Here is a 27,268-nt window from a genome sequence, read left to right as displayed (position 1 = left end):
TTTGTGGGTTGTAGAAGTACCCAAGTGCCCCTGCCCGCTGGAACCGTTTTCGATTTGTGTATGCGTAGACGTATTGCATTATTGGCTATGACTACGTCCTGGTGTAATAAGCCTCCACTGGTGGTAATTTATGATTGAGGGACTAATTCGCTTATGCATAGCGCCCCGAAGAAGGCGATCACAAATGCAGTAGACAGTAGTGTTGCTTCAAATTGTGAGTGTCATGTTAATGGTGTTAGGGATATGATGTGAGAAATCAGTTTTAGTGACACGGGACGGGACGTCTACACTCCTGACTTGGCTGACCCCTTTTCCACCCTTTTATGGATTGTCTGATGATGAACCTTTGTCACATCTCCCCAATTCAGTAGTTGGAAGTGAAATGCTACTCCGGTCAGACACCGCTGCGCTGACGCCCCTGACATGCCCCTCATAATTAGCTGGTGGAGAAATTCTATGGTGACTTGTGATCTGGCTTGTTCACATTGGTCAACCCGTATGCCTGCTACTAGTCGTGTCCACTCTTCCCATGCTTTACTGTATGCTTGCCACGTCGACGGGGCAACTGACGCTCTGATTAATGGCATCAACTATTCGCCACTAGATCCCATAGGGAAGGTGGGCAACTGTTGCCCGATGGGTGGGCGTTGTGGAAGAGCTCTGTGAAAATCTGTCAATTGAATTGTTATAAAGCGTTAGCAGCAGCTTTAGACCCCTCAGCATAGTGGCTAGCGCGGACCCATACATTGTGTTTTAGGCACAGGAATGCTAGCCTGGGTAGTAGGCCTAGCACTGGGAGAGACGATGATGCCATCTTATTAATGCAGTGCGCTAGGCTGGTGTTTTTTGTTATGACGCGTATATTTTTGTAAGCCAGGCGCGCGCCCCATATTTCTATTGCTACCACTATTGGGAAGAAAAATTATTTTCAGCGCTAGATGCAGCTAAAAATTATTATTAATTTAAAAGCTGGTGGAGCTTGGTATAGATGGCCTAATACAATGAGTCCCACACACTGCTAGAAGGCCAAATATTTTTTCAGAGCTAGATGCAGATAAAAATTATTTTTAATTTGCAACCTGATGGAGGTCAGTATAGATGGACTAATAGAAAAAGTCCCACACACTGCTAGAAGGCCAAATATTTTTTCAGAGCTAGATGCAGATAAAAATTATTTTTCATTTGCAACCTGATGGAGGTCAGTATAGATGGACTAATAGAGAAAGTCCCACACACTGCTAGAAGGCCAAATATTTTTTCAGAGCTAGATGCAGACAAAAAATTATTTTGAATTTGCAACCTGATGGAGGTCAGTATAGATGGACTAATAGAGAAAGTTCCACACACTGCTAGAAGTCCAAATATTTTTTCAGAGCTGGATACAGATAAAAATTATTTTTAATTTGCAACCTGATGGAGGTCAGTATAGATGGACTAATAGAGAAAGTCCCACACACTGCTAGAAGGCCAAATATTTTTTCAGAGCTAGATGCAGATAAAAATTATTTTTCATTTGCAACCTGATGGAGGTCAGTATAGTTGGACTAATAGACCAAGTCCCACACACTGCTAGAAGGCCAAATATTTTTTCAGAGCTAGATGCAGACAAAAAATTATTTTGAATTTGCAACCTGATGGAGGTCAGTATAGATGGACTAATAGAGAAAGTCCCACACACTGCTAGAAGGCCAAATATTTTTTCAGAGGTAGATGCAGATAAAAATTATTTTTCATTTGCAACCTGATGGAGGTCAGTATAGATGGACTAATAGAGAAAGTCCCACACACTGCTAGAAGGCCAAATATTTTTTCAGAGCTAGATGCAGAAAAAAATTATATTCAATTTGCAACCTGATGGAGGTCAGTATAGATGGACTAATAGAACAAGTCCCACACACTGCTAGAAGGCCAAATATTTTTTCAGAGCTAGATGCAGATAAAAATTATTTTTAATTTGCAACCTGATGGAGGTCAGTATAGATGGACTAATAGAACAAGTCCCACACACTGCTAGAAGGCCAAATATTTTTTCAGAGCTAGATGCAGATAAAAATTATTTTTCATTTGCAACCTGATTGTTAGAACCTTGCTTTTAGGTTTTTTCCTTTGCTGGTCACATGACCTTGTTGGCCTATTTAATCCTGCTCCGCCCTTCTGGCTTTGCTGGACTTCATTGTTTAACTACTTTCTAGCTAGCCTTTGCTCTGTATCTAACTCTGTTAGTTTGCTTGGTCTACGGACCTCTATGTTCTATATATTTTGTTTGTTCGTCTGTCTGCTACTATTTCTGTTAGGAGGTGTCCCATTTTCCTCCCAGTCCTTAGTACTTGTAGGGATTCCTTCCCCACATCTATAGGTCTCCGTACAGACTAGCTTAGGACTTTAGCAGGTCTGATCGCAGGATCAGGTCCCCTGTTACATCGTAGGGATTAAGCTGAGTTCTATCGTAGGGACAGATCTCCTCTCTTTCCTTAGCTCTGGTAGCAGAACATAACAGTAAGTCCAGCCCAGCAAATGCTCTAAGGAAAGATTTTTTCTGTTCCATCATGGTGTCGGTTCTTAATTTGGCTAAACACCTGCAGGGACTCTCTTTGGAGGTGACTGAGCTCCGTCAACACGTGAGTAACTGTCCTGGAGCACATTTCTTGGAGCCTAAGGTACGTTTGCCGGATTTATTTTTTGGTGAACACCGAGAATTTTTTTCATTTAAAAATGCTTGCTTATTGTATTTTCGTTTGAGACCCAAGTCCTCTGGGGATGATTCCCAGCGCATAGGGTTCATAATGTCACTTTTGCGCAAAGAGCCTCAGGAGTGGGCCTTTTCTTTGCAACCTAGTGATACATGCTTCAGTTAAGTGGATAGTTTTTTTTCTGCCTTGGGACTATTATATGATGATCCTGACCATGTCTCATCAGCTGAGACTGAGTTAAGACGTTTGAGACAGGGATCAGGTAATGTGGAAAAATATTGTACTCATTTCCGTCGATGGTCTACTCAAACAGGGTGGAACGATTCTGCTCTGAAAAGTCTATTTCTTGCTGGGCTCAGTGAAAGGGTTAAAGACCTGCTAATTGCTTATCCTACACCTGAAGATTTGCAACAGGCTATGCAATTAGCTATACGGGTGGATAGGAGACTGCGTGCAAGGGTTAATGAGAGCAAATCCTCTGCTATGTCAGTTTCTGGTTATGAGAATGTGTGTACTAACAGTGGTGAATCGATGGAGATTGGAGCGATGGCACCTCGCTCTCAAGAAAAAGATCGCAGATTTTCTGAAGGCTTGTGTTTCTATTGCGGAAAATCTGGTCATTTAATTAAAGACTGTGAGCTTCGTATCAAGAAAGAAAAAAAAATGGTCAGTCATGCCCGTATTGCCTGTTTAAATTCCAAGGGTGTATTTTTAGCTGCTTCCACGATTGCTCAGGAAAAATTAATGGAATTTCGGGTGTTTGTTGATTGTGGGTCTACTCTGAATGTTATTGATGGGGGATTCTTGGAAAGACTCAATTTAAAACCCGAACCTTTATCATCCCCCATTGCTGTGGTTTCTGTGGATGGTTCCCCTTTGAAGAATATTACTCTCAAGGTCTGTGTATTTCCTCTCACTATTAATGGTGTTCACCATGAGAAATTGGATTTGGTAGTGTTGAATAACTTGCCTTCTCCAGTAATATTGGGATTGCCCTGGTTAAAATTTCACAATCCTGTACTGGATTGGTCTACCAGTGAAATTAAATCCTGGAGCCATAAATGTTATGACAAGTGTTGTAACGGGCGTATTGCAGCTTTGGATAGGGGAGAATTGCCTGTTCCTATTCAGGATTTTTGGAGAGTTTTTTCTGAGAAGGAATCGCAGGTTTTGCCTCCACATAGAGACTATGATTGTTCTATTGAATTTGTCCCTGGAGCGACTCTTCCTAAAAGTCGTTTATTTAACCTTACTATTCCTGAGAGAAAGGCTTTGGAGGAATACATACAGACAAGCTTGGCCGCCGGTCACATTAGGCCCTCTAAGTCTCCTGTGGCGGTTGGATTTTTTTTTGTAAAAAAAAAGGACGGCGGTTTACGTCCTTGTCTGGATTTTCGTGAGATTAACAAAATTACTGTACGCAATCCTTACCCACTGCCATTGATTCCTGATCTGTTTAACCAGTTAATGGGGGCCAAGTGGTTCTCTAAAATCGACCTTAAGGGGGCATACAATCTGTTGCGCATGAAGGAGGGTGACGAATGGAAAACTGCTTTTAACACTCCTGTGGGTCATTTTGAGAATCTGGTTATGCCTTTTGGTCTTACTAATGCTCCTGCATTTTTTCAGAATCTTATTAATGATATCCTTAGACCTTTGATCGGCAAAAATGTGGTTGTGTATTTGGATGACATTTTGATTTATTCGCCGGATCTGGAGTCTCATTGGCGGAGCGTACGTGAGGTATTACAGTTATTGATGGACAATTCGCTTTTTGCTAAGCTGGAGAAATGTGAGTTCGCTGTACAGAGAATTAGTTTTTTGGGCTACATTATCTCCAGCGAAGGTTTTGAGATGGACCCGGTTAAAGTTCAAGCTGTACAGGAATGGCCTAGGCCTATTGGTTTGAAATCGATACAGAGGTTTTTGGGTTTCGCCAATTATTACAGAAAATTCATAAAAATTTTTTCTAGTATTGTCAAACCTCTGACCGATCTCACCAGGAAAGGTGCTGATGCGGTTCAGTGGTCTTCTGAGGCCATTGAAGCTTTTGTGTATCTCAAGGAGAGGTTCACCTCTGCTCCCATCCTTATGCAGCCTGATGTGACTAAGCCGTTTTTGGTTGAGGTTGATGCTTCCTCTGTGGGGGTTGGCGCAGTATTGTCTCAGGATAACGGGGATGGATTACATCCCTGTGCCTTTTTTTCAAAAAAATTTTCGGAGACTGAACTGAATTACGATATTGGTAATCGGGAATTATTGGCTATTAAACTCGCATTTGAACACTGGCGCCACTTCTTGGAAGGTGCGGAATTTCCCGTTCAGGTTCTTACGGATCATAAAAATCTGATATATCTTGATGCTGCCAAGCGCCTGAATGCCCGTCAGGCTAGGTGGGCACTGTTTTTCTCGCGGTTTAATTTCTCCGTTACTTACATCCCTGGTACTAAGAATGTTAAGGCGGATGCCTTGTATCGCAGTTTTTCTCCCATAGTCGGTGCTGAGAAAGAGGAGAACATTTTACAAGAAGGTGTTGTGATAGCTGCTTTGGACTCCGTTTTGGAAGATGAGATTCTTAAAGCACAGGAGAATGCCCCATCTAACACTCCTCATGGGAGGTTGTTTGTGCCTGGGACCTTTAGGAGAGATTTGTTTGTTGAGTGTCACGAATCTCGGTTGGCAGGTCATCCCGGAATCTCTGAGACCAAGAGACTGGTGGGTCGCAGTTTTTGGTGGCCTGGACGGCAGAAGGAAGTCATTAAGTGGGTGCGCCAATGTACTATATGTGCTAGATCTAAGTCCTCACATACTCCTGCTGCGGGGTTGATTTGTCCTTTGGAGGTTCCCAGTGCTCCTTGGATACATTTGGCTATGGACTTTATAACTGACCTTCCCCCCTCTGAGGGTTTTACTGTCATCTGGGTGGTCGTGGACCGTTTTAGCAAGATGTGTCACTTGGTTCCCTTCGTCAAACTGCCCTGTGCTAAAACTCTCGCTAAGGCCTTTGTCAAGGAAATTGTCAGACTTCATGGCGTTCCTACTGACATTGTTTCTGATAGAGGTCCTCAGTTCGTGGCTCGTTTTTGGCGTGCCTTTTGTGACAGGTTGGGAGTTCATTTGTCGTTCTCGTCAGGATATCATCCTGAATCTAATGGCCAGACAGAAAGGAAAAACCAGGATGTTGAGCAGTTCTTGCGTTGTTTTGTGGCAGACAATCAAGAGGGGTGGTCTGAGTTTCTGCCACTTGCTGAATTTGCTCTGAACAATCATACATCTTCTTCTGCTGGTTGTTCGCCTTTTTTTTGTTGTTCTGGGAGACATCCGTCGTTTGGGTCATTCTCCAAGTTGGGATCTGCCGTGCCTGAGGAGGAGAATTTTTCCGGTGATTTGGAGAGAGTTTGGACGGATGTGCGTGGTAATCTTCAGGAGGCCAACAGAAAATCTAAAGACTACTTTGATAGGAAACGACAGGAGGTTATGTTCGCTGTTGGTGACATGGTTTGGTTGTCCTCTAGGAATCTGCGGTTGAGGATTCCTTCTAAGAAATTGGGTCCCAAGTTTGTAGGGCCCTTTAAGGTGCTTCAGGTTGTCAACCAATCTGCTGTTAGGTTGGAGGTTCCTACGTCCTGGAGAATTAATCCGGTATTTCATGTCTCTCTGTTGAAAAAAGCTGTTGTATCGGATTGTGACGCCTCTGCCTCTGTTCCCCCGGTGGTGGAGGACGGGGAATATGAAATTTCTCGCATCCTTAACTCTAGACGGTATAGAGGTAGTTTGCAGTATCTTGTGGCCTGGAAAGGTTTCGGACCCGAGGATAACTCTTGGGTGAGGTCGGATGATGTTTCCGCGTCCAGACTTATCAGAGCGTTTCACAGATTTCCTGATAAGCCTGGTCCTAGGGGATCCGGAGGATCCTCTTAGATGGGGGGGTACTGTTAGAACCTTGCTCTTAGGTTTTTTCCTTTGCTGGTCACATGACCTTGTTGGCCTATTTAATCCTGCTCCGCCCTTCTGGCTTTGCTGGACTTCATTGTTTAACTACTTTCTAGCTAGCCTTTGCTCTGTATCTAACTCTGTTAGTTTGCTTGGTCTACGGACCTCTATGTTCTATATATTTTGTTTGTTCGTCTGTCTGCTACTATTTCTGTTAGGAGGTGTCCCATTTTCCTCCCAGTCCTTAGTACTTGTAGGGATTCCTTCCCCACATCTATAGGTCTCCGTACAGACTAGCTTAGGACTTTAGCAGGTCTGATCGCAGGATCAGGTCCCCTGTTACATCGTAGGGATTAAGCTGAGTTCTATCGTAGGGACAGATCTCCTCTCTTTCCTTAGCTCTGGTAGCAGAACATAACACTGATGGAGGTCAGTATAGATGGACTAATAGAGAAAGTCCCACACACTGCTAGAAGGCCAAATATTTTTTCAGAGCTAGATGCAGATAAAAATTATTTTTCATTTGCAACCTGATGGAGGTCAGTATAGATGGACTAATAGAACAAGTCCCACACACAGCTAGAAGGCCAAATATTTTTTCAGAGCTAGATACAGAAAAAAATTATATTCAATTTGCAACGTGATGGAGGTCAGTATAGATGGACTAATAGAACAAGTCCCACACACAGCTAGAAGGCCAAATATTTTTTCAGAGCTAGATGCAGAAAAAAATTATATTCAATTTGCAACCTTATGGAGGTCAGTATAGATGGACTAATAGAATGATGCTACGCCCAAAAGGTTTTACTTCACTAGGTGCAGTAAAAAAATTGGTATTCTATACACAGGTGGTGTATCTTGCAACACAGATAGGCTACTCCACTGACTAACACACTCTGCAATAGGCCAAAAAGGATTAGCTTTGCTAGATTCAGCCAAGTGCTGTGAAAAAAAACTTGCACAGCACTGGCACAGACCTGCCTGGCAAAAAGTGATAGGAACTGATGTAACCTAGCCCTGAAAAGGACTGCAATTACAATTAGTCTTTACTCCCAACCTATCTATTTAAGAGCACAGATCTGCCTGATAAAAGTCGTATGAAATGCTGTAACCTAGTCCTTAAAAGGACTGCAATCACAACTATTCCCTACTCCCAAGCTATCTGTAGATTTGTGCGAAAATTGGCTTGAAATTAACAAGGTATAGCGCACACAGCAACAGCAGTGCCGTCTAACACGCAGCTGCAGCAGTGAGAAAATGGTGGCGACGGGGAAAATGGCTGGGTCTTATAGGGCAAGGACTTGTGACATACACTGCCAATGACACATGCCCTTGCTTGTGTGAAAAAAAGCACTTCGCTCCGTGTGTGCGCTGCTGATAGGCTGACAGATTGCACCGCCCCACTGTAAATGCGGGAAAGAGAAAAAAAAATGGAGATCTTCATTATTCCTGCAGAGATCCATCCCCTGCCCCTCCCCCCGCCCCGCTGTACACTCAAACTGCGTATTAACATTAATTTTCATCATTACTGAGAAAAAATCCAGTTATGATTTTGGTGCACGAACAGTTATCGAACATAACCTCGAACAGCCGAATTTTTCTCAAATCGTTCGTGTTCACCGAACGGCTCGAACACCGCCCAAACAGCTCGAATTTGAGATTGGCGAACAGTTCGAGTCGAACAACGCTCATCTCTACTGATGACGCTGTGCGGCCAGTCAATCACTGTAATGCCCACAACCAACATGGCTACGGCATTGCAGTGCATGGCAGGCAATCCCTGCATGTTCATTGGCTCTCTAAAGAGCACCAAACATGCAGGGAGGGGACCCGAGTTGCCGCCCGAGAAATCCGGAAATACTCGGCGAGCGCCGAGTATCTCAAGCAGTGAGATGCTCGGGCGAGCACCGATCAATAGCAAGCATGCTCGCTCATCACTAGTAGCTATCTAAACAATGTTGGACATGAGAAGGGAATGTAGCCTAGGACCTCAAGTTGAAAAGATGTTGGGTTATGCAACAAAACAATGATCTAAAGCACACAAAAAGTCCCCTAAAGAATTGTTAAAAAATATTATTTGTGTTTGGAACGTCTGTGCCCTGATCTTAACTCTATCTAGAAGACTTGAATATGTCTTTGTACACAAGCATCCCAGAAATATTGATGAACTGACATATATTTGCAGAGTGGGATCTACAGGTTCAAATGAAAATTCAAAGGTTCACTCACTTTCTTGCACTGTATATGTTTTCTCAACTTGCTGAATCAAAAACATGAACAATATAACTGTGTGTTATTAGCTTTATTAGGTTGTGATTCTCTATAGTTGTAACTTAGATGACAATCATACCACATTTTTTTAGTAACCATTGAAAAAGTATAGATAATTACAAAGCATTCACTTATTTTTTTCTGAAATTATACAAGTTTGTCTGTGATGCATGAATCTTTTGAGTAGAATATCCCTATGATGCTGAAGCAGGGAAAACTTAAGGGAATGTGATCACAGTAAGTAAATGTACTAACAGGCAGTACTAACCCCTTTGTGGTGATTTGTAAGGTTTATGGTACTCACAGAGGATTAGAGATCCCCCTTTGAGTCTGGAAGAATTCAGATTTATTCTGTACTATATAAATGTTTCCGACTGTGAGAATTGTACAACTGTGGAACATGCTGCCGCAGGAACTACTGTTATAAGAAAATGTAGATACAGTTAAGTGTATTTTCTATATATGCGTTAAATTCATGTTTCTATAGACGTGCCCCTGGGTGCTCTGAGAAAAATTGTATTATCATGATTTTATAGATGTTTTTCTCCTTGCCAGCTTTCTCTATTAGAATAATACAAAATTTTAAAATAAGGGTTTTTGCATTTCTATGTGTGCTCTGTTATGAGGTTTTTGCTACAGAATAGAGGTGCTTTTCCTTAGGAATCTAAGTAGACAGAAAATCCAAAAAGCTTTAAAGGGAACCTGTCACCTGAACAAATGCTAAGAGCCTGCAATTATAGGGCTAATCAGCAGGTTGATAGCATTCTGAACCTTCCCAGCACCTGCACTTCGACCCACACTGCTGGGAGGAAATTAACTTTATTCCCCCAGGCAACATTTCAGTTTCAGTAATGAGGCGGTGCCAATGCGGATTTAGTCACCTCTCTGTGTATAGAGAGTGGCTGTACCCGACCCTGGCACTGATAGACAGCCGGCCCTAATGCTGAATCTGCTGTCAGTCAATGCTCAGGGCATGGTTACAGCCACCTCTCTCTATACAAAGAGCGGTGACTGAACCTGCGCCGGCGCCGCCCCCTATGACTGAAATCGGGATTCTACCGAGGGGAAAACAGTTCATTTCCTTCCGGCAGTGTTGGTCTCACTTCGGGCGTGTAGATCGTGTACCGGGGTGGTCTCTCCCATAATACAGCGGGCCGAGGACAAAGACCATGACCAGGCAATTTGTTAAGAAACAAATTTTTACTAACAAAAAAAACAGTGTTACCCCGGTAACACAGATAACTATCACACATACCTAGCTCAGATCAGCTAGGACCCCTGCGCTGCACAACCGATAGGCCCAGTAAGTTCTATCAGATATACTATAATTTGCCTGACCTGTGGTTATGCCTAATACGGTAACCAGGAGTTACCCAGAGCAAGGGTATAATTAGATGAGTGCAAGAGGCAGACCCTGCAGTGGTGCAGCGCAGAGATTCACAAACTTAACAATTCTCTGAAATTACAATTCAGTTATGCTTTCTATACACAAGCTCACTCACTGAGGGGAGTATGTAGCTAATGTGCACACAGCCAGCAATGTCTCTAACTGAGAATTTATGTTTGGCACCAAACTCTGTCTACAGACTGTGTGCATATGCCCACCAGGATCCCTGTGGTGGGGCCTGAGCTCAGGACTTACCAGCCACTAACTGATCACTGAAAAGGTTGTCTGATCATTCGAACGGCCGTTTAGCTGGGAGACCGTGGAGTGGATCCTGGGCTTGTCACCTGAAGCGCAGTTTTAGCTTGAAAGGCTAGCAGAAGGCCATTCACATCACAGATGATGCTTTTGGGGGGAATCCAACTCTGCATCCAACCATAGTCGTCCCCCAATGTGTTTCTTCTTCTCTGTCAGGAATTACAGGAACAGTCTGTCTCTGACAGGAACCCTATCGCATCTGTCTCTATTCACTGTCTCTTACAACTGTGCTCTAAGATGGCAGCCTTCAACCCTCAGAAATCCTTCAGTTTTCATCTGTCACCGGGGCAGTTCAAACTGGTTATTTCCCTGTGTGCCAAGTGACATACAGGTGGCTAAAACACCAATAACATCTTTTATGTTTACACAGGTAATCATATGTACTAAAACAGCTTTAGATGGGAGTGGAGCTGGCATCCTCGACACACCTTCCCAGATGAAATTGTCCTGCGCATAGCATTGTGGGGGTTTGCCTGCGGTAGCCCAAGTTGTTCTTCGTAGGACCAGAGTTGTTGACTCTCCCGGTGCACTCTCGCTGGGGGCAGCCACAGGTTGGACTGGGACAGTCGTCTCTCCCTTTATATCGTCTCTGGGGGAAACCACAGGTTGTGAAATAGTCTCTCTGGGGGACAATATTGCAACAGATGAGCCCTCAGTCTGTAGGGGAGCAGGTACAGCCCACCAATCATCATCTATGGGTGGGTCCACTTTCCTTGACTAAGGTTCAGGTGCCGTCTCAACGGCCGCGGGTTCTTCAAACTTACATCGTTGCAGCATGTTTCGATGGAGATTCCTAGTAGGCCCCCCAGTCCCCACCGGTTCCACCTCATACACGGGGATATTTGGCCCCGCCCTCCTTTTCACCACATACTGTACTGCCTCCCACTAACTTCCCAGACCGCTTTTTCACTAGGACAAGGACTCTTTCCCCTGGAGCAAACACTTCCCTCTGCACCGGCCTCTGGTCATGATGTGTCAGCTGTCTCAACCGATCATCCACCACTCTGTGCACCGTGCTCAAGCGCCGCCGGTGCTTCTGGGCCCATGTGGTAGTGGTTAGAGGAGGATCAGCCATGGGATAAGGCATGTGTAGGTCTTCAATTTCCCTACCTGCCCTCCCGAACATCAGCATGTGGGGCGAGTGCCCGGTCGTGCTGTGCAGCCGATTATTGTAGGTCCAAATCAGTTCAGGCAGGTACTCATATCATTCTCCATGGTTCGCAACATTTGCAGGAGGGTGCGGTTCAAATGTTCACATGCACCATTGCCTTGCGGCTGATAGGGCGTCGTCCTAGACTGATCAATACCATACAGGTGATAAAGTACCTTCATTAAGGCACCCTGGAAGCACACTCCCTGATCGGAATGAATCTGCCGTGGACACCCAAACACTTGAATGAAGTGATGACATACCTCAGTAGCTGATTCTGTGGTCTGGTCTCTGGTAGGTACCGCCACTGTGTAACGGGTCTGGGAGGCGGAACCTCTGAGCAACTATACAAGGGGGCGGTCCTTGTAAGGAAGCGGGTGGCTCCCAGGGAAGATGGGCAGGTAATCACGACAAGTGACAGGGACAGTCTCTGGGTAGAAGGGCAGGTAGTCACGGCAAGTGACAGGGACAGTCTCTGGGTAGAAGGGCAGGTAGTCACAGCAAGTGACAGGGACAGTCTCTGGGTAGAAGGACGGGTACTCACGGCAAGTGACAGGGACAGTCTCTGGACAGGCAGGTGGTCACGGCTAGTGACGGCAGAGCCTCCAAGTAGGCTAGCAGGCAGGTAGCAGGTGAGCGCTCCTAGGTGAGCAGGCGAGAGTCTCTGGACTGGCAGGTGGTCACGGCAAGTGACGGCGGAGCCTCCAGGTAGGCTAGCAGGCAGGTAGCAGATGAGCGCTCCCAGGTGAGCAGACAAGAGTCTCTGGACTGGCAGGTGGTCACGGCAAGTGACGGCGGAGCCTCCAGGTAGGCTAGCAGGCAGGTAGCAGATGAGCGCTCCCAGGTGAGCAGACAAGAGTCTTTGGACAGGCAGGTGGTCACAGCAAGTGACGGCGGAGCCTCCAGGTAGACTAGCAGGCAGGTAGCAGACGAGCGCTCCCAGGTGAGCGGGCAGGTTGGTCCATAGACAGACTGACAGGTGTCGGAAGGCAGACCGTCGGACCGCAGGCTTGCAAGCAGGTAAACGGAAATCTGGCAGGTATCAAGCAGGAATCTGGCAGGTGACTGGCAGGTAACAGGCAGGAATCTGGCAGGTGACTGGCAGGTAACAGGCAGAAATCTGGCAGGTGACTGGCAGGTAACTGGAAACGGGACCTGAGGGCTGAAGCAGAGTGAAGGCTTTGCAACAACATTGCTTGGGCACCTCCATTTTGGAGGAGGTGCCTTATATATGGTGAAGTCCTCCAGCCATTGGCCGGGGACTCCTTAGGACGGCGCGCGCGGCCCCTTTAAGAGAGGGGGAGCGCGCGCGCGCACGCCCTAAGCACCGTGGCCGGGAAGCAGCGCGCGCTGCCAGCAGAGTGGGAGGAAGACGCCGGGCACAGAGCGGAGAGGTGAGGGGAAGCAGACGCTACAGTACCCCCCCTTTAGGCCCCCCTTTTTTAGGCCAGAGAGAAATTTATCAAGGATGAGAGGGGCATGGATGTTCTCCCGGGGCTCCCACGTTCTCTCCTCAGGACCAAACCCCTTCCAATCTACCAGAAAAAAGGTTTTTCCTCTTACCCTTTTGGTGGCCAGAATGTTCTCTACCTCAAACTCGTTCTCAGCGGAAACCGGAGCAATAGGCGTACCTGTAGACTTGGAAAAAGAGTTAAGTACCACGGGTTTGAGGAGAGATACATGGAAGGAGTTAGGGATCCGTAAGTTGGCCGGGAGTTTTAATTTATAGGCCACCGGGTTGATCTGTTTGATAACTTCCAGTGGGCCAATGAACCGAGGCCCTAACTTGTAGGAGGGAATCTTGAGCCGGACATATTTGGACGAGAGCCAGACTTTATCTCCAGGACGGGATTGTGGAGGATCCAGGCGTTTCTTGTCAGCGTGTTTTTTCATCCGTTCGGATGACTGAAGGAGTGCGGATCGGGTACTCTCCCAAATGGAGGAGAATTCGCGAACGAGAGATTCCGCAGTCGGATTGTCCACCAAGGTGGAGACGGGAAATGGGATCCGATGATGCTGACCGAAGACTACAAAAAACGGGGATTTGGAGGAAGATTCGCTCTCGCGATTATTGTAAGAGAACTCGGCCCATGGTAGGAGATCCACCCAGTCCGAATGGTGGGCATTAACGAAGTGCCGGAGGTAACTGGTCAGGTTCTGTTTGATCCGCTCCACTTGACCATTGGACTGTGGATGGTAAGCGGAGAAGTCCAGAGTGACGTCACGCAACTTACATGTGGCTCTCGAGAAGCGTGAGGTTAACTGAACCCCATGATCTGACACGATGTGGAGGGGCAGGCCATGGAGACGGAAGATGTGGCGGATAAAGTCTTAAGCCAGTTCGGGTGCAGACGGGAGACCCGGCAGGGGAATGAAGTGCGCCATCTTGGAGAAGCGATCAGCGACCACCCAAATGACCGTACAACCGGCAGAGACAGGAAGAACCGTTATAAAGTCCATAGCAATATGCTGCCACGGGGCAGCAGGTACTGGAAGAGGAAGAAGGCGACCGGCTGGCAGGTGTCTCGGAACTTTGTTGCGGGTGCAGGACACACAGGCAGAAACAAAGTCTATTACATCCTTGTGCAGAGTAGGCCACCAGTAATGCCGGGTAATGAGCTGGAGGGTCTTTTTCTGACCGGCGTGGCCAGCTAGCTTAGACGAATGACCCCAGTGTAGGACCTTCTTCCGATCAGGTACAGTTACAAACGTCTTACCGGGAGGGAGACTATTTAGATTCACAGGAGCCACTTGCATTACTCTGGCGGGATCAATGATGTGCTTAGGTTCCTCCTCTAGATCAGACACCAGGAAGGATCGGGACAAGGCGTCAGCTTTGCTGTTTTTGTCTGCCGGGCGAAAATGAAGAACAAAATCAAAGCGGGCAAAAAACAAGGACCACCGGGCTTGGCGCGTGTTAAGTCTCTGGGCGCTCTGAAGGTAAGCCAAGTTCTTGTGGTCCGTGTAAATTATTACCGGGTGAAGAGCCCCCTCGAGCAGGTAACGCCACTCCTCCAGTGCCAGCTTAATGGCTAACAATTCACCGTCTCCAATAGAATAGTTGCGCTCAAAAGAGGAGAAGAGTTTGGAGAAAAAACCGCAGGTTACCATTCTTCCGGAAGATGACTTTTGGGTAAGTACCGCCCCGGCTCCGGAGGAGGAAGCGTCAACTTCTAGGAAGAATTGTTTGTTGCCGTCCGGACGATGCAGCACCGGGGCGGAGGAGAAGGCCTGTTTTAAGGAAAGAAAGGCCTCCTCAGCTTCGGGCGGCCATCTTCTGGGATTAGTACCCTTACGGGTGAGCGCAGAGATAGGGGCAGTCCGGGAAGAGAAGTGCGGTATGAAGAGGCGGTAATAGTTGGCGAAGCCCAGGAACCGCTGAATAGACTTCAACCCCTCTGGTCGGGGCCACTTCTGGATGGCAGACACTTTCTCAGGATCCATTTGTAGGCCGGTCTGAGAGATTATGTAGCCCAGAAATGGAAGAGAGGTCTGCTCAAAGATGCACTTCTCATATTTAGCATAGAGGTGGTTCTGCCTGAGCCTGAGCAGGACCTGACGAACATCCCTCCGGTGAGTAGGAAGGTCCGGAGAGAAGACCAAGATGTCGTCCAGGTACACCACCACGCAGGAGTAGAGAAGGTCACGGAAGATGTCATTGACCAACTCTTGAAAGACGGCAGGAGCGTTACAGAGACCGAAGGGCATTACAAGGTACTCATAGTGGCCGTCCCGGGTGTTGAATGCCGTCTTCCACTCATCCCCCTGACGGATACGGACCAGGTTATACGCCCCACGGAGATCCAGTTTGGTGAAGATTCTAGCCCCCCTCAGGTGGTCAAATAATTCAGGAATGAGTGGGAGGGGGTATTTATTCTTCACTGTAATCTGGTTAAGGCCTCTATAATCTATACATGGACGGAGTGAGCCGTCCTTCTTTTTGACGAAGAAGAAGCCTGCTCCCGTCGGGGAGGTAGATTTCCGGATAAATCCCCGGGCCAGATTCTCCTCAATATATTCTGACATGGACCGGGTCTCCGCTGCGGACAAAGGGTAGATACGCCCACGGGGAGGAGTAGACCCGGGTATCAGGTCGATTGGACAATCGTATGGTCTATGAGGGGGTAATGTCTCTGCTTTTTTATTGAAGACATCCGCATAAGACCAATAGGGAACCGGTAGACCGGGTAGACTGACTGGGGTAGGAGAAGGAAGAGCAGGATGAACGGGAACTAGACAAGTCCTATGGCAGTCCTGTCCCCAGCGAAGGACTTCTCCGGTCTGCCAGTCAAGCACGGGTGCATGTTTATGGAGCCAAGGTAGGCCTAACGAGTGCATGAGAGAGTCCAGGTAGAACATGAAAGGAGATGCTCTCAGAATGCAGCATTCCCACCTGCAGAGTTATGGATTCGGTGATGAGTTGGATGGGATGTGGTAAGAGGCCCCCATCCACGGCGGCGACAGATAAAGGTACGGCCAGAGGTTTGGTGGGAATGCGGTATTTCTCTACCAGAGACTGAGAAATGAGAATTCCAGCAGCTCCTGAGTCAAGTTGAGCCAATTCGAAATAGCGGTTCTCTCCGCAGGTGATAGAGACTGACAGCATCAGAGATGGAGAGGGTTTACTTTTGTCTAGGGCGACCTCTCTGAGCGATCCTAGACACAGGCGTTTCCCGACCTCTCTGGGCAGGAACGGATCCGGTGCTCCTTACTGCCACAGTAGAAGCAGCTCCCCTCGGCACGGCGTAAGTCTTGATGGGTTTTGACCATCTTGGTCTGGTCGACCTGCATAGGCTCAGGTGAGTGTGCCTGGGGAGTAACGGAGTGAGTGACGGATTTCTGGAAGGTGGGGGCTAGACGTGGAAACCTCCTCTCACGGGTGACCTCTTTGGCGCGCTCCTGGAATCGGATGTCAATCCGGGTGACAAGTGTTATTAAGTCGTCGAGAGTGGTAGGAATGTCCCGACCGGCGAGTTCATCTTTAATACGGCCGGACAGACCCTCCCAGAAGACAGACACCAGAGCGTCGTTATCCCAGGCCAGCTCCAAAGCAAGGGTACGGAACCGTATGGCATATTGGCCCACGGTGAGATCTCCTTGACGGAGGCGTAGCAGAGACGATGCGGATGAGGTCTTCCGTCCGGGTTCGTCGAAGACTTTCCGGAAAGCCGTGAGAAAGGCTGGCAGGTCGGACACCAGGGGATCTCCTCTCTCCCACAGAGGATTTAGCCAAGCCAGACCCTCCCCCGTGAGGTGGGACATGATAAAGGCTACTTTGGACCGGTCGGAGATAAACTGGTGGGACAAGAGTTCAAAGTGCAGGGTGCACTGGTTTATGAAGCCCCGAGCTTGAGCGGAGTCACCTCCGAAACGAGGAGGTGCAGAAAACCGGGGTCTGGGACAGGATACCATGGTATTGGTGGGCAGCGGCGCTGCCGGGTTGCGAGTCATGACACTAGCGGTGGTTGCAGGTGGAGCAGACAGAGTGTCCAGGTGAGAGTTGACACTCCGCAGGTGACTCAGGAAGGACTCCTGTTGGGATCTCTGACGGGACAGTTCATGACATAGGTCTGAGAGCGAGGGAGCTTGGGTGCCACCGGATTCCATGGCCCGAGCAAACTGTAACGGGTCTGGGAGGCGGAACCTCTGAGCAACTATACAAGGGGGCGGTCCTTGTAAGGAAGCGGGTGGCTCCCAGGGAAGACGGGCAGGTAATCACGGCAAGTGACAGGGACAGTCTCTGGGTAGAAGGGCAGGTAGTCACGGCAAGTGACAGGGACAGTCTCTGGGTAGAAGGGCAGGTAGTCACGGCAAGTGACAGGGACAGTCTCTGATTAGAAGGACGGGTACTCACGGCAAGTGACAGGGACAGTCTCTGGACAGGCAGGTGGTCACGGCTAGTGACGGCAGAGCCTCCAGGTAGGCTAGCAGGCAGGTAGCAGGTGAGCGCTCCTAGGTGAGCAGGCGAGAGCCTCTAGACAGGCAGGTGGTCACGGCAAGTGACGGCGGAGCCTCCAGGTAGGCTAGCAGGCAGGTAGCAGATGAGCGCTCCCAGGTGAGCAGACAAGAGTCTCTGGACTGGCAGGTGGTCACGGCAAGTGACGGCGGAGCCTCCAGGTAGGCTAGCAGGCAGGTAGCAGATGAGCGCTCCCAGGTGAGCAGACAAGAGTCTTTGGACAGGCAGGTGGTCACAGCAAGTGACGGCGGAGCCTCCAGGTAGACTAGCAGGCAGGTAGCAGACGAGCGCTCCCAGGTGAGCGGGCAGGTTGGTCCATAGACAGACTGACAGGTGTCGGAAGGCAGACCGTCGGACCGCAGGCTTGCAAGCAGGTAAACGGAAATCTGGCAGGTATCAAGCAGGTGACTGGCAGGTAACAGGCAGGAATCTGGCAGGTGACTGGCAGGTAACAGGCAGGAATCTGGCAGGTGACTGGCAGGTAACTGGAAACGGGACCTGAGGGCTGAAGCAGAGTGAAGGCTTTGCAACAACATTGCTTGGGCACCTCCATTTTGGAGGAGGTGCCTTATATATGGTGAAGTCCTCTGGCCATTGGCCGGGGACTCCTTAGGACGGCGCGCGCGGCCCCTTTAAGAGAGGGGGAGCGCGCGCGCGCCCTAAGCACCGTGGCCGGGAAGCAGCGCGCGCTGCCAGCAGAGCGGGAGGGAGACGCCGGGCACAGAGCGGAGAGGTGAGGGGAACAGCGTCCCTGCCTAGCAGGAGGCAGGGACGCCGACGCTACGCACTGTATATTTAGTGAAATGATCAGTCATCACCAAACAATACGAGTGTCCAGAACTGGAATACCCTATTTGCACATAGTCTATCATGAGTATCTCCAGCTGAGCGGATGTCCGGATGGTCTGACTTGAGCTCGCTGTTCCAGACTCTAGCTCCATCCACATGCTTGGCATTTTTGGCACGCCTTAATTATCATCTTTTCCAGATCTGGGCAGTAAATTATTCTCCACAACCACTTATAAGTCTTTTCACTTCCAAAATGAGCCCCTCATGGGCCTCACGAGCAGCTACTGGACCTAATGACATGGGAATCACAACCTGATGGCGGTACTGCAACTCGGTAAGTATATCTCACGACACAAAAGGTCTGGAATCACACTGAGTTTATCCCATTGATGCAACAGTTTTCCAACTCTGAGGACAGCTGTGACTGCTCCTCTGGCCGAGGCCAAATATTGGCCTGGACCCAGTGTTTTACCCGCTGTACATCTCTATTGTTGTTCTGGGCCCGTTCCCAATCTTCAGGAGCATTTCCAAGCACTGTGGGCATCCCAGAGGCCAACATACTTGAATGCACCATGCTCTGGAAGACAGGCAGTGGAGCTAGGTCAGGGGTCTCAGTTTCCTCGAATTCCTCATCAATACACCTAGCCGGCGGTCCCATTGGAACCCGGGATAATACGTCTGCGTTTCCATTTTCCCTTCCTGACCGGAACTTGATACGGTAGTTAAACTGAGTCAGCCGCGCCACCCACCTCCGCTCTAGTGCCGCTAGTTTGTCATTTTCCAGGTGGGCCAACGGATTATTGTCAGTCATTACTACCACTTCAGCCCCCGCTAGGTACTCTGCAAATTGGACAGTCATAGCCCAAACCAAAGCCAGTATCTATAGACTGAATGAACTATAGTTTTCGGGATTACACTCTGTCTCTCTTAGGGAACAGCTTCCATAGGTGACCACTCTCTCTCAGCCGTCCTGTACCTGCAATAACACTGCTCCCAGACCATGCTGGCTTCCGTCTGTGTAGAGCAGGAACGGGATATAAAACCGGACATAAGCCAGAATTGGAGAGCTGGTTAGGGCAGCTTTCACTTCCTCAAAGGCCTTCTGCTGTCGAAGACCCCACTGAATGGGACGATTCTTGGGCCTTCGAGATATGCCTCTCAGCAGCTCATTCAAAGGTCCAACCAGATGGGCGAAATTTGGGACAAACCGTCTGTAATATCCAGCCAGTCCCAAAAAGACTCTCACCTCTCGCAACGCTCTTGGCTGAGGCCACTTCTGGATGGCCTCCACCTTACTGGCAGCTGGCTGCACTGCTTCGGGAGTGACCACAAGACCCTGGTATTCTATATGGTCTTGAAACAATTGGCATTTCGTGGGCTTGATCTTCAGTCCATGGTCTCAAAGTCACTGCAGGACTTGTCGTAGTTTCTGCAGATAATCCTCGAATGATGTCCCGAACACCACCACATAATCGAGGTAGATCAACATGGACTCGAAGTTCAGGTCACCCAGGCAATGTTCCATAAGCCACTGAAATGTCCCAGGTGCATTTGAAAGACCAAATGGCATTCTGTTGAACTCATAGAGTCCCATCGGGAGGATGAACACCATCGTCTTGTCCTTCTCTGCTACTGGAACTTGCCAGTATCCACTGGCCAAATCCAGGGTGGAGAACTACTTAGCCAGACCCAGAGCAGACAGTAATTCTTCAATCCGAGAGAGAGGATAGGCATCACGTACTGTGTGAGCATTCAGTTTTCTGTAGTCGACACAGAAGCGGAGGGACCCATCCTTCTTACGTATCAATACCACTGGTGCCACCCAAGGACTCTGCCTCTCTCGTATGACTTGGTTGTCCAACATGCTGGCCACCATGTTCTTTACTTCTTGGTACACTTTTGGAGGAATCTGACGGTAGCGTTCCTAGATCGGAGGAGTATTCCCTGTTGGAATCTCATGCTAGAAGCCTCTGCTGAACAGGGGTCAGTGTCTTCCGATCCACCCCCTTCTGATCCATTGTGATTTAGCCGTTCCACTCAGCAGTCGGGTTTTCTTTCCTGGCCACTTCAACAGCATAAGTCCAGGCTGAATTCCGATTGGGCTGGAGGTTGAATCCTGTTTTTCGGAGTATCTGTCCATTAGGCACATGGACTTCAGCCATCAGCGTACCCCCTGGTATAGTGATTTTGCTATCCAGCACGTTAATGCAATGGATGGGCACACAGCCATCTTTCAAAGTTGCTAGCACACGGGCCACTAAAGGTCTCGTCTGGGACTCTTCCTCGTATACTGGCTAAATCAACACCTCCAGTCCATTCAGCCTCCGATAGGCTTCCACAGGTAACATCAGCAGTTGTTCTCTCTTTGGTGCAAACACCACTGGAATTTGTGAGGGTACTCTGACCAAACCCACTGGATGACCAGATGAGGCGCTCTTCTGAAAGCTGCAACTTCTCACCACCTGCTGCAGGACCTTCTGGGTTGGCCGGTGGGTTGTCATGCATTGCCAGTACCGCGGACACTCCTTAGCGAACAGACGGTGATCTAAATCCCATAATATGTTCATTCCCAAGGTCATGTCCATTCCCCTCCTTGGGGGGTTATCCACCAGAACCACTCCTTTTGTGCTGATGTCTTGACCACATAGCTTCACTCTCATCCACACGATTCCCTTCATGAGCAGCTGGCCAGTGTTTGCTTCTGTAAGACGAATAACGCTTCCATCTTCGGGTTCCATCATATGACCGAAAAAACTCTTGAAGACTTCTAGGGGCATAATGGTGCATTCAGACCCGGTGTCGACCAAACACCTCACTTTCTGTTCTTTCAAATCAGCCTCTGGCACCGGACTGCATGAATACAAATCATGTTCGGTCAGCAAATCGGTGACCGCTGCAGGGCGCCCAGCTACTGCAGCAGTTGGTAGTTTAAAGCTGGCGCCGTCATCTCAAGGTCAGTCCTGACATCACAGTCCCTGGCAAAGTGGCCAAATTGTAGACAATTTCTGAAGAAGGGCCTTCGAGTCTCTGAGCACCAGACATATTTCCTCTGTCTGCCTCTGCACCCGAGCTGGGACAGATGGAGGAGCTCTGGGATCTGGAGGTGTCTCCAGAAGTTGGGCCGACCTCATTTGCATCTGGGACACTTTTAGTCGAAGATATTTTATTTCTGCCCGCAGAGCCTAAACCATATCCTTCAGAGTCTCAGAGTCTTCAGACCTCGTCCAGCTGCCCATCACTTGATCGCTTCTCACTACATTCTCGACTACAGGAGCGGACTCCTCCTTCCTCTCTATTGCAGCAAGGTAAACATTGTAAAACGTCAGATCAGCAGTCATCCGGGTCATCTCTTGCAACTTGTCCCGTAGGAAATTATTGGCTAACCCAGCAATGAACTGATCCCACAACAGCCTATCCACCTCCTGGAAAGCTCCCATAGCCTTGGGATCCCACCGCTGTACTTCATTCAACGTTTCTTGCAAAGCATTGGAGTATTGCATTAGAGTCTCGCCTTCCCGCTGAGTCACTTTGGCACGCCCCCTGTGGGTTCCTTCCAGTAGCGCGAGTATTTTGTCTAAGGTGTCCCTTTCGGACTCGGGCCACACCATTACTGTGCGTCTGGTATCACCTTCTAACGCATTCAGTGCTATTTCTGCTTGCAATTCTGGCACCAAGTTGTACATATTAATAATACTCAGCACCCTTTCTTTTCAGTCTGCAATGTCAGGTTTTCACCGTCATATTTTGACAAATGCTGCTGTAGCGCCCCGAGGGTTCGGCCGCTACAGGGGTATTGCACCTCTGCCAGAGGTGTGATATTCCACTCCTGGGTAAGGATGGAGTATGGACCAGGGCCCAGTTAGCTGCATGCATCACACACACCCCATTTCCGGGGGACAGCTCAACGGTGCTCCCATTAGTACAGTAATGCAGGCACGAAAGACCATGTCCCTGGCTGGAGTGGGGAGGGGGGAGGAAAACCCAGTGATGTAGGAGCAGAAGGGGACGGTTTCTGAGCATAGATAGGAGCTCATTGGTTGCTGGTCACCTGAGCTCACACACTAGGGGAAGGTATATAAGGTGGGCACCATCTTAGTTCTGGGTTGAGTTCAGTGAGAGAAGGAGTTCAGCCAGAGAGGGCTGACAGGGGGCTGTGGCTCAGTCTGGGCCCAGCTCCACGAGACAGGCCTAGGGTGAAGGCCGGAACAGAAGAAAGGAACAGAAACAGAAAGGAACAGAAACAGAAAGGAACAGCAAAGAAAAGAGAAGTACCCAAAGTGTAGAAGGGCTCAGAAACAAGAAGGCAGAAGGGACCCTAAGAGCCCATGAGAATACCAGGTGAAGGGTCAGGCAGATTAAGGATACCGGATCCCAAGTTGGTGGAGGAGAAACTACCCTCAGCCAAAGACCGGAGGTCGTGATCATTTATTGGTGTGACACCTCACCAAACCTGCTAGGAAGGCACCATATAGGACAGCGGGGAACGGGGCTCACGTTTACACGCGCAGATCCATGGTAGCTGGACAAAAAGTTGGTCACTGGTGGGGCAGGCCAGAGAAAGGATGGAAGGGGGTCCTGTGCCATATTCCTGAACTGCCTGGGGGTTGACTGAGCCCCTCACCTGGTGGACGCAGCACGGCTCGGGCGGTCATTGCTGACAGAAGTGACTGGGAATATACGAACTGTGAGTAAAAGACCCTGGACTGCAACACGTTGTCTTTGTGTTTTTTGCTTCGCCAGCACTAACGGTACTGGGACTCCCTGCACCATCACCTCCACCATCCACTACACTGCCCTGGGGCTGCACTCTTCCCGTGGGGAGTTACACTACCTCAGCTGCCTACACCATCAGCCTCAGCGGTCTGCCTTGCAGCGGCGGTTCATAATAGCCGCAATCCACGTGTGGCGTAGTCGGACATTACCTAAAGCACATAGTAGACTACCACTGGTCTGACCACCCTGATCCACGGGACCGGGCCGCCACTACTACTCCCAGCATTGCCCTGAAGCCCGGTTCCGAGTGCCCCAAGGCCCAGGGGGCGAGTCACTGCAATAGTGCCCCGGCTGAAAGGTACCCCGCTGGTACCAAGGCTGTGTCCGGCAGGTTCAACACCTGAGCCGGGGCCACTGGCATTAAGGGATTGTCTCCCTCTATATTCCTGCCCACAGCAATCGCTGTATCCTGCTGACTACGCCAAGTTGTAGACCATGTACCGGGGTGGTCTCTCCCATAATACAGTGGATGATGAGGTAGCTCCTGCAGTGGTGCAGCGCAGAGATTTACAAACTTAACAATTCTCTAAAATTAAAATTCAGTTATGCTTTCTATACAGAAGCTCACCCACTGAGGGGACTATCTAGCTAATGTTCATACAGCCCTATTAGCAAACAATGTCTCTAATAGAGATGAGAGAACATTTCAATGTTCAGTTTGGAAATGTTCGCCAAATATTTAGACATTCGCCAAATTTATTAGTCAAAGAACTTTTCCAAACACCATAGGATTTAATGGAGTGACAAAAAAAGTATATACAACACCTTCAAAAAAGGGCCCAAAAGCTGCCAAAACACATCTAATTAGGGGTAGACACCAGGAAAGTGTCTTGTACCCAGAGTACAATACTATAAATATTATTATTATTACAGCGACATTTATTCCGTGTCGCGTTACATGTGAAAAGGGGTAACCGACTGATACAAGAGGAGAGAAGACCCTGCCCGTGAGGGAGCACAAACAATGTACAAGGGATGGGTGAGGATACAGTAGGTCAGGCTACAGCTAGTAGTACAGCGGTTTGCTGGAACGAGGCTTACCGCACATTGTATGCTTGTCAAAAGAAGTGGGTCTTCAGCTTCCTTTTCAAGGTTCCCACGGTAGTCAACAGTCTGATGTGTTGGGGTACAGCATTACACAGTAGGTGAAATGCACAGGGCAAATCTTGTATGCGATTGTGACAAGAAGAGATTAGAAGGAAGTAGAGAAGGAGATCTTGGAAGGATGGGAGGTTGCGTGCAGGTAACTAGTACAGGGAGATTAGGTCACACATGTATAGAGGAGACAGGTTTTCGATGGCTTGGTATGCCAAAGTTAGGCTTTTCAACTGGAGTCTGTGGGCAAAAGGGAGCCAGCGCAGGGATTGATAGAGGGGAGAAGCCTAGGAATAGCAGGGTGACAGGTGGATTAATCAGCCATCACAGTTTAGGATAGATTGGAGGGGTGCAAGAGTGGTAGAAGGGAGGCCACAGAGTAGGAGTTTGTAGTAGTCGAGGCGGTAGATGATGATGGTGTGTACTGGTGTTTTTCTAGATTCATGGTTGAAGAATGTGCGAATCCCCGAGATACTTTGGAGTTGGAGTCAGCAGCAAGTAGAAAGCTTGGATCTGACGTTTGAAGGACAGATCAGAGTCAAGCTTGCGGGACTGGGGAGAGTGGGCAGCCATTCACTTTGATGGATAGGTCAGTTGGGGGGGATGAATGAGACAGTGGAAAGATGATGCATTCTGTTTTATCCATGTTAATTTTTACAAATCTAGCAAAAAAGAAAGATGAAATACAGGACACACATTGTGGGATTCTGGTTAATAAGGAGGTGATATCAGGTCCAGAGAGGTAGATCTGTGTGTCATTAGCATAGAGATGATACTGAAAGCCATGAGACTATGAGCTGTCCCAGGCCAAAGGTGTAGATGGAGAAGAGCCTTGGTCCTAGAACTGAACCTTAGGGGACACCGACACATAGGGGGTGAGATGAGGAGGTGGTGTGTGAGTGGGAGACACTGAATGTCCTGTCAATTAGGTATGAAAAGATCCAAGACAAGGCCAAATCTGTGATGCCGAGAGATGAGAGTCTGTAGTAAGAGGGTATGGTCTACTGTGTTGAAGGCAGATGACAAGTCTAGGAGGAGGAGGACAGAGTAGTATTGCTTGGATTTGGCATTTAGTAGGTCGTTGGTGACTTTAGTCAGGGCAGTTTCAGTGGAATGGTGAGGTCGGAAGCCAGATTATAAGAGGTCAAAGAGGGAGAAGGAGTAGAGGTGGGAGGACAGTTCAAAATAGACGTGTTGATCCAGTAGTTTGGAGGCATAGGGGAGAAGTGAAATAGGGCAATAGCTAAACATAGGATGGGCCAAAGGAGGGCTTTTGGAGGATGGGTGTGATCGAGGTATGTTTGAATCATGAGGGGAAGACGCCAGTTGTTAGTGACAGGTTGAAGTGGAGGGTTAGGCTTGGGATAAAGACTGTGGTACGGTTTGGAATGAGGTGGGATGGCATTGGGTCAAGTTCACAGGTGGTGAGATGTGATTTGGAGAGTAAAGATGATCTTCCGTGATGGTGGAGAAGCTGGTTTTGGAGAAAGAGAGTTGCGTCGTTATGAGAAGGGGCTGTTGGGACTTTAAGCAAAAGCTTTGCCCTATGTTGTCAATCTTCTACTTGAAGAATGAGGCTAAGTTTTCAGCTGAGATGAGAGCAGAGGGAGGGGGAGCTGGTGGACAGAGGAGGGACTTGAAAGTACTGAATAGCTGTTTAGGGTTGTGAGACATGTATGATATGAGAGATGAGAAATAGGTTTGTTTTTCTGCAGTGAGCAATTGTGCAGCATTTTTAAAACTTCTACTACTGGACTCCACTCCCTCTATTTGGCAGTCGCACAGCGGTACGCCTTGTAGATGAGGGGCTGGAAGAACATGTGCTCCAGTAGATGACAAGCGCTGCATCAATTGGCTTTTTCTCCTCTTTCTCCACCTTAACATCACACACAGTACAGTCCTCAGAGGTGGCACCCCAATTACTGACTGTGGGGAAGCACAGATGGGCGAGTCTGCAGAGCTGTTCACACATTCTGTTCCGGGGAATCAGAGGTCTGATCCAAAGCTTCACAAACTCAAGAGGGGGAAAGCATGTGTAGCGATGCCCCAAATTTTTTTCAATTGATCCGGGCCCGAAGAAAGTAGAGTCCGAGAAGAATCCAAACCCTCGTCACCAGACGTTAACCTCTGGGGGTGGGAATGGATGGGTTGGAGAAAGAAATAAATAAACACCAGAACATGAAGAACTAAACTAATATACAACAGGGGTTGGAAAACTAAACTACTAAACAGCTAAAGTTGAAGAATGAAACAAATACACACCAGAACATGAAGAACTAAACTAATAGAAACATGTCAGATTCTCGCCTTGGAAACCTTCAAAAGGAACCTGAAGAACTACCTCTTCTGTCAATTCTACAACCTGCAGTAATCCTCGCTGCATGACCAGCTGTGCCCTCACCTACTGTATCCTCACCCCCCCCTTCTTGATTGTGAGCCCTCGCAGGCAGGGTCCTCTCTCCTCCTGTACCAGGCGGTGACTTGTTTTTTGTTCAAACTATTGTACTTGCTGTCTGCTTCGCATACCCCTTTATCACATGTAAAGCGCCATGGAATTAATGGCGCTATAATAACAAATAATAATAATAATAGAAAATAGGGGTTGGAGAACTAAACTAATAAGACAACAGGGGTCAGAGAACTAAACTATTAAACAGCTAAGGTTAGAGAATGAAACAAATACACACCAGAACATGGAGAACTAAATTAATAGAAAACAGGGGTTGGAGAACTAAACTAATAAGACAACAGGGGTTGGAAAACTAACCTGCTGAACAGCTAGGGTTGGAGAACTAAACCACTACACACTAGGGGATGGAGAACTAAACCACTAGACACCAAGGTGTCACTAGACAGCAAGTGTTGGAATCCCCAAGGCTTGCTGGACAAACCTCTGTATGTAACCCTTC

Source organism: Phyllobates terribilis, unplaced genomic scaffold (genome assembly GCF_046119375.1).
Source record: "Phyllobates terribilis strain yellow unplaced genomic scaffold, ASM4611937v1 Scaffold_2__4_contigs__length_985480577, whole genome shotgun sequence".
In the NCBI taxonomy this organism is placed as follows: Eukaryota; Metazoa; Chordata; class Amphibia; order Anura; family Dendrobatidae; genus Phyllobates; species Phyllobates terribilis.
Note: the sequence above shows the minus strand (reverse complement) of the source record.